Here is an 8,650-nt window from a genome sequence, read left to right on the forward strand (position 1 = left end):
GAGCTTGGTTCCTTGTTCGATTCCTCTCTCTTCTGATAGTCCTTTGCTACTTGCTTTCTTGTATACCCAGCTTCACAGAGTACCTGTAGAATCAAAGCAGCATAACACTATACGAGAACATTGATCTATTATCATAAACAATCTAGGATCAGATGTAAATTGACCATACAAATGCACAAAGCATAAATTACACAAGAGTATGGAGGAAAACTTGAATAGCTTTATTGATAATCAAGAAAGAGCCAAGAGAGTTACAACCAGTTGTTCTGACCCAGCATCATCCTCTCAGCAAGTAAGCCCTTCTTCACCTCATGCAAAGCTTAGATCACCCAACACTATGATGTTGCCTCAAGAAACCAACAACAATTCCTTACAAGATGCAAAATTCCAGCCTCCGGATCTCTGGGATGAGGGATCCATATATAGATGTCTGCAAGGGAGATGAGTCATCTTGTGATTTGATTAGTGTTTTCCCTCTGATAGTTCTTGCTTCCACTTGGAGATTGATGAGCTCTTACTCATCCCTGGTAGAATTTAGAGAGGCAAGTGTCACAGGAGAAGTTTCTGGAAGATTCCATGCTTCTCCACCTCACGGATTGACACTGCCATTTGTGTCTTCTCACCCATCGCACCCCATAGAAGGGCTTTTTGAAATGCAACGCACCCACTGTGTGTATTTAGCTGAGATGCAACGCACTTTGCCTATGGAGCAAGTGAAATGATCCAGTTTTGACCAGTTCTGAGTAGTTTTTCATGGAGAACTTCTGGGAGAAGCTGTAATCAGTTGACCTTGCTCCTTTAGGGGTTGGAACAACACTTTTAGGGACTTAGGAGCCCTTGGTTTATGGACATTTTATGCTTGGGGTTGCAGTGCCCAAAAATGTCTATAACAGTTGCCCCCTAAAGCATGAGGTCGTTAATCTTTTTTGATGTCGGGTGAAATGCTTTATCATGAGGATCCGAAGTTCTTTCAAGCTGGAAGGAGACCTGTAATAAGATATAATACATTATCTTCATAATATTTTCATGATCTAGCTGAGGTGGGCATTCCCATGCTCAGCTTTATAAATTCATTTTCATGTACATAGGACAGACAATCGTCTGAGTGTAGACTGATGATTCTAGAGGAGCCATCATCCCATAGATTGGATGATTATCTGTGCAGCAATGATGTACATTTGATGTCTTTATTTTCCTGAATATATATCGCAGCCCAGATGGATGAAACTAGATCCGGGGTCTTCAACCTTGTTCGATCTTCACTCAAAGTACAAGTCGATCCATGTGAGAGATGTTCTGGAGTCGAACATGGAAAGACATCGCCTGATTACCAGCCAATGATGTAAGCTGTTAAAAGGCGCGAGAGGAATCACCGATAATGATAATGATCCTCAAGGAACTATAGTACAATTCACGTGGTGTGAATAAGGGACTTGGCATCAAACACCACGCAAAATATTTCGGTCGAAGGCCATTGGTGTAAACCTCTCGTCGAAAGTGAGAAACTTGCCATTGAGGCATGCAAGCTTCAAAGTACTGAAATGGGTGTTCCTAGATCGACTTCTTGGATAATGAGCCGATGTCGACAAGAAGCGATCCGTCATAGGAGGGCCTTAATGAATCCCACATCAATGACATGGAACGGAGCAAATGATTTTAATGGAGGTGAAAACGATCTGGTGATATAAGGTTCAGGGTGGCGGTCATGAAAGAATGGAGCGTAAATGTATTGCAGTGGGCAAGACACAGGTGAATTCTCTGAGTGACTTCTCTTGAACATACCAATGACACTGACATGATGGATTGGTAGCATTAACCCCAAATGTGGATGGTGTGATGTGACCATGGTGATGTGATCGGTGAATGAAACAACCCAACCCGACTTGGATGCGGAGTGAAAGTGTCATGTTCAAGAGTGACTTGCTACCAACAAAGTTTCTTCAAGTTTTCTTCCCAATTTTTCCCCAGTCATTTCTGACCAGTACCTCTTTATTTTTGTCAAGCTTGAGGAGGATAACATATGCTTGTTCTATAATTCGCCCTTTGGGCAAACCCATCGCTATGTTTTAACGAGCCTAGCGATAGTGAAACTCGTTCTTGTCTGCTATGGACAAGTTTGTCGCTATTAGGTTTTAACGAGTTTAACGACAAAGATAACTCGGTCCTTTTCAATTTTAGAGAGTCTGAAAAGGGACGTAAAGGAAACTCCAAAAATCCTTTTTTGTCATCTAATCCCTTAAGTCCGAAAAAGTATAAAACAATACAGAAGGGATGAATTTTCGATACTTTTAACGAGCTGAACAAAACAAGCACTCGATCTTTTTGTGCAATAATCCCTCAGGTCCAAAAAGATTAAAATCAAAAGGAGGGATAGCACTTCCGATCCCTTTAACGAGCTGGAGAGGCCAATGGCTCGGCAATCTTTTCATATTTTACGAGTCAGTTGAAAAGAGCTTAAAGGAGACTCGTCTTTGAGGAACGAGTGACAAATTTGGGTAGCAGCTGATTCCAGGTAAGGTTTGGAATTTCCCAATCATGGTAGTGTTACAAGGATGGCTAAGAGGATCACTCTTCACAACTGTTCCTCAAAAGGGGTAAACAATCAAATGGAGGTGAATGATCGGCCAATACAAAGTGGAGGTGATGATGAGAACACGATCAAGGCTTCAAAGGCTGAAGTACTACATTCACGATGGTTATTTACCAGAAATTGGTTCATTTTTTAATGAGCTTAAAAGCTGGGGGAAACATTTGCTCATTGGTTATGTTTATTTTTTAACGAGCATGAAGTTCGCGTTAAAACTGCTCGATATAACGGTCATTTCTTGACTTTACCATTAATAGCTTCGTTCTTTCAAAGATTGTACTGCATTCTCAATTGCTTCATCAAACTAGTTAGAAATGAACAATATATGTTTGAAAAATGAGTTAGGACACTAATATTTCACTTGAATTACGTAAAAGTAATTTAAAAGTGCTTTTACCTCTCATTTTACCATTTCATTTGAACTTTGGCTTGTTGGAGCTTTGGAGGTGCTTTCCCCCTTTGATTTTTCACCAGCTGATTCCGGGAGATTTTGTGGACGATTTTCGGCACCGTCTGGACCAGGTAGGAGCTAAACCTGAGCTCTTTCATTTCATCCTTTCCATTTTGCATTCTGAGCCTGATTTCTGGTTTTTCTGAGCCTCTAGGGTTTGAAAAACTCGCCCTGGCTCCATCGCACCCTTTATGCATCGAAAGGTGCGTTGGATGTTAGCCTGTCCACTGGCCAATTGACATGCAACGCACCCAGAACACTACTGTAGGTGCGATGAGCGCAAGGAAGGAAATTTATGCACAATTTTCAATGGAAATTCTTGCTTGTTTCTCACCAAATGAGGATCTAACTCTTCTCTTGTTTGTTTTCAGAGATTTATTGGAGCAAAATGACCATTACATGGCGAGAACGTGAGCATGAAGAAGATGACATGCTTGCTTTACATGATCCGGTTACAGTAAATGCATTACGGAACTGTGGCCTGTTGAAGTTTTTCCGCATTTCTAGCATGAGACAACAAATCAACTTGCTGTAGTATTTGCTTGATGCTTGGGATCCTACCAGCCAGGTGTTCTAGATTAGGGGCAAATCCATCCCCTTGACCGTAGTGGACATCTATTTTTTGACCAGCTTATCGAGGCGGGGTGCCCCCATCTCTTTATCAAATTCGGCCCGTGGAGGTGAATCTGTGAGAGATTATGTTCACAGGTATTGTAGAGAGGGATCTCAGCTGAGTAAAGACGGCAAGATCATCATCCGAGATGTCACTGATAGGTCTTTGAGGACCATTCTATTCACTTTTGGTAGGATGGCCGGTGGTGCAGCTCTTCATGTGGCCAACCGATCTTATATGCAGTATGCCTTGGAATGTCTCGAATCGAAGGTGTTCAACTGGTGTGACGCAGTACTCCTTGTGATGAAAGAACAATTGACCAAGGTGAAAAGTGGGAGATTGATGAACTTTGGATACAGTTCTATTTTGACCACCTTCGCCTTGGAAAAGATACCACTGATGCAGCCGCAGTATATTGCACTTGGTTTACCTCCACCGACTGAACCATGTATGTAGAGATGGGTCGACCATATGTCTAGGCATGCTGGTCAGTCTCAGATTTCCTTTTCTGATACCTTTTTTGGGTGGTTCGATCGTTAGGAGATGGTTTATTCCGAGTATCCATATGCTGGTATGGACTTCCGGGGTGACCTAGATTTGGTACTGCTGGCTGGCGAACAGTGGGGTGCCATTGGTAAATTCTTGACCATATTTCTGTTTATCGTTTTTCCTTTTATAATGTCCTTGTGCTTTATTCTATCAAGACTTAATCAGAACTGATGTTCTCATGCAGATGTTGGTCCCGTTCGGCCAGTAGTACGCCTGAGAGTTCCAGCGGCCGCTCCAGCAGGAGAGGCTGTGGGAAGGGCTATCCTTCGCCACCTTGATGTGGCCGAGACTCTTTCAGCATTACAGGATCAGGTCGAGGGCCTCACTCTCGGTATTCCAGATGTGAGGAATAACGAGCTGCCTTTGAGGCTGCAGCTACATACTACTGGCGTGCCAAGTCGATGGACTAGGCTTTTGCGCATGATTGCACTGGCGGTGACTTGTTATCACCAGCATCATTAGACTAGGGTGCCCCCTAGAGCTTTGAGTTTTGGGTCATTTGACCAATTTTGTCTTGGTTACAGAACATTATGTGTAAACCATAAACAGCTATATATATATATGTTTGATTTTCGGAGTTTTATTTTGGTTAAGTTACATGATCCTAATGCAAATATTGATGAGATGCTTCTTTTCATAAATGTTGCAAATGTCTATCTAACACATAATTTGCCAATGAGTCAGTTAATGTGTTTAAGTTTATGGAAATATGCTGATATTGAATAAAATCAAATTGCGTTTCCAAAATCTTGACCCTTAGGAACATGCGATAGATTGCTGGATTTCGAACAAAATAGATACCATTGAGCTGTAGTATGACGAGCTGTGAGTCTAGCCTGACGACCAGTCGGCGTATGCCATGTGTGATGGCATCAGAGAGAAGTTCTATCAATGTGCTATATTCAGCGATGTTATTCGTTGATCGAACAATACATACCCCTCTGAAACTTACTAACTTGCCGCTTGGATCGAAAATGGCCCAGGCCGCAGAAGATAGGTTCCGTGAACTACAGCTTGCTCCGTCGGCATATCTAACAAAATATTCCAATAGGTTTGACATCTGCGACAAATGTAAAAAGTGGACTTACTTGACCAAAACAAATACTTTAGCGAAAACAAAAATGTAACAAAAGCATATAGGTTACCACACTGAATCATGCATAGTAATGCTTAAGGTACAACCCATTACGAGGTTGTGCCAGTGGAATCCCATCATAATCCATTAACTCGTAGGCTCCTTTTGCTAACACTCGCTTAACAATATAGGGGCCCATCCATAAAGACTTGAATTTACCTGCTCCCAATTTATCGGATTCTTGGTCATAAAGCAAGACCAAGTCACCTTCTGAGAAGACACGGGGTTTGACATTCTTGTCGAACTGCGCCTTGACTCATTTCTTATGGGCTTCATTAGCCAAAGCGGCATCATGACGAGTTTCATCCAATTGGATTAGTTCCAAGAAACGAGCCTCTTCTTCTGAAGTTCTGGGGAGAAGGTCGATTGCGAGTTTGAGGGACGAGATTTCACACTGAACTGGTAAGATCGCTTCTAGGCCATACACCAGTTGGAAAGGTGTAAACCCAGTCGCATTCCTTACCGATGTTCGGTATGCCCACAAGGCTGAGTACAAGATCAGGTGCCAACTCCTTTTGTGAACTCCAATCATCCTTTGCAGCATGCGCTTCAGGACCTTGTTGATTGCTTCAACTTGTCCGTTGGCTTGCGGGTAATATGGAGTAGAGCTATCATGCGACAACCCTAATTTGGCAACTAATTCGACCATCATGTGATTGCGAAAATGCGATCCATGATCTATGACTATAGCCTGTGGGATGCCAAATCTGGTGATTACATGATTGAAAAAGAAGAGGGCATCTGTTTCACCAGTGTTATGTAATGTAGGCATCGCCTCGGCCCATTTGGTAAAATAATCAACCGCGACTATGATATACCCATGCCCCCTGGTCGAGGTGGGGTTACATGTCATGAAATCGATGCCCCATTTGGCGAATGGCCCAACAACAGCTATTGGCTGCAGAGGTGCGGGTGGTATTTTGGTTTGGCTATCGAATATTTGACAGGCATGGTAACTTTTGACTGCGGTTATGCAATCTTTGAACTTTGTTGGCCAGAAGTATCCTGCTCGTAAAAAATTTTGCGCCGTAGCGCAATCGGTTTGATGCCCCCCACACGCGCCTGAATGGCAATCATTCATGACTTTTTCGGCCTCCTCATGGGTGAGGCACCTCCTTAGAACTGTATCGACACCACGACGGTAAAGTGTATCACCGACGATCATGTAGTCTTTTGATTGGTATCGAATACGTTTTTGTTCAGAGCGGGAGGTATTAGGCCTATATTTTTGGGTTTGGAGATAGATGATTATATATCCATACCACAAATTTCTTGAAGATATCAGAAACAAAGATTCATCCATGATAGTTTCTTCGGATGTTTCATCGTTGGATGACGATGAGAGATCACATAATAATTCTGTGAAAACCAGGGCTTTCTTTGACTTGGATTTTACAAATTCTAGATCAAACTCTTGTAGAATGGCTATCCATTTTGAATATTTGCCCCCCAGCAACTATCGCGACAATATATAAGTCATGGGGTTGCAATCTGACAGAATGGTAGTTTTTCGAAAGAGGACATAGTGTCGAAATCTCTGTATTGCTTGAACAGCTGCGAGCGCTAGCTTTTCAACATAACAATATTTTCTTTCTGTATCATTTAAGTTCTTACTCAAATAATATATAGGATGTTCAATTCCGTTGTCTTCTTGAACTAAAACCATTGCGATTGTTGTATCCGCTGTAGCCAGATATAGGTTAAAGTATTTTTGATCATCGAGAGCGTACATTAATGATGGTTTCATTAGGGATTCTTTTAAAGCATCAAAGGAAGCTTGCGTAACCTGATCCCAGACGAAGGGCACTTCCTTTTTCAATAGACGTGTATAACCTTTAGCAAGTTCGGCGTAATTTGGAATGAACCTCCTCAGAAAGTTTATTTTCCCTTGGAGTTTCTGAATCTGAAGCAAATTCGAAGGTGGAGGCAAATTTATGATTGCCTGAACCTTACATGTGTCGGGACGAATCCTGTCCTTTGAGACTACAAAGCCAAGTAAACGACCAGAACTGACATAGAACACACATTTGTGTGGATTGAGTCGTATCTTGTAGTGTCGACAATGTAGAAATATCGCTCTTAAATGCTGCGGATGATCAGTCCGCTTTCACGAATGAGCTGGAAGGTCGTCGAGATATGGTTGAACGATGTTTTTGATGTCATGGAAGGCATAATTCATTGCCCTCTGAAATGTTTCCCCTGCGTTCTTTAAACCAAAGGGTAATTTTCGATATGCGAATGTGCCCCACGGACAAATAAATGCAGTCTTTGATTGGTCCTGTGGGCGGATATTTATTTGATTATACCCGGAGAATCCATCCATAAATGAAAAGATTTCGCATCTAGCGCACTCATCAATTATTTGGTCAATGAAGGGTGTAGGGTAGTTGTATTTTGGAAAAGCTTGGTTTACATCCCTATAATCGATGCACACTCTAGTCGTTCCTTGTTTTTTCATAACAGGAACAATGTTCGATACCCAATCGGTTAGAGGAACCGGGTAAATGAAACCAGCATGGAGAAGTTTTTCAACTTCTGCCTTGATGGCAGTGGCTTTCTTGAGGTGCACCTGCCTTAGCCATTGTCGTACTGGTTTGACATCTGCATACATCTTAATTTTGTGTTCAACGATACTCGAGTCAATGCCTGGCATTTCATTATATGACCAAGCAAAGACATCTCTAAATTCGTGAAAAAGAGCGTTATATATTTCCAGTTCTGAAGGAGAACAACATTTGCCAACATAAATATTCTCTACAACATATATTTTGGTCGAGATATTTATGGCGATAGTCTCTTCAATGTTGGACAAGTTTCGCTCGGAATCCACCGTGTTTACAGTATTTGATAGGAAATAAAAAACTGAGGGATGATAAAGGTCATCAGGAGTATCTTCTTCACAATCCAGAAGAAGGGAACGATGGTGGTAATCTTCCCATGGTGCCCCTTCAATTACCATTGATTGAACAATTCCTTCATCGGTGTAATGCACTCGTGACCAAGGATCTGAAGGGGTGCCATATTCCTTAGACCTATCTATCCAAATGCTTGGTGAGCGTTGATTTGGGTTTGCCTCCCATGCTAGGAACATTGATTGCTACAATATTTCCATTGGGCTTGGAGGAAATACCTGCGTATGATCCATGTCTATATCATATTGCAGGTTCCTACTGATGCTACTTCCGCTAGATTTATTGGAGGTGGAAGGGAAAAAGTTCCCATTAATGTAGGGTCTTTTAGTAGGCCTACTCTGATATTTTGAAGCAAATGAGGGCTTCCATGGATCATTGGAATGCTTCCCATAACTTGAGAACC

The sequence above is a fragment of the Pinus tabuliformis genome, chromosome 8 (genome assembly GCF_031772625.1).
Source record: "Pinus tabuliformis cultivar Carrire ecotype Pingquan chromosome 8, CPIR1, whole genome shotgun sequence".
In the NCBI taxonomy this organism is placed as follows: domain Eukaryota; kingdom Viridiplantae; phylum Streptophyta; class Pinopsida; order Pinales; family Pinaceae; genus Pinus; species Pinus tabuliformis.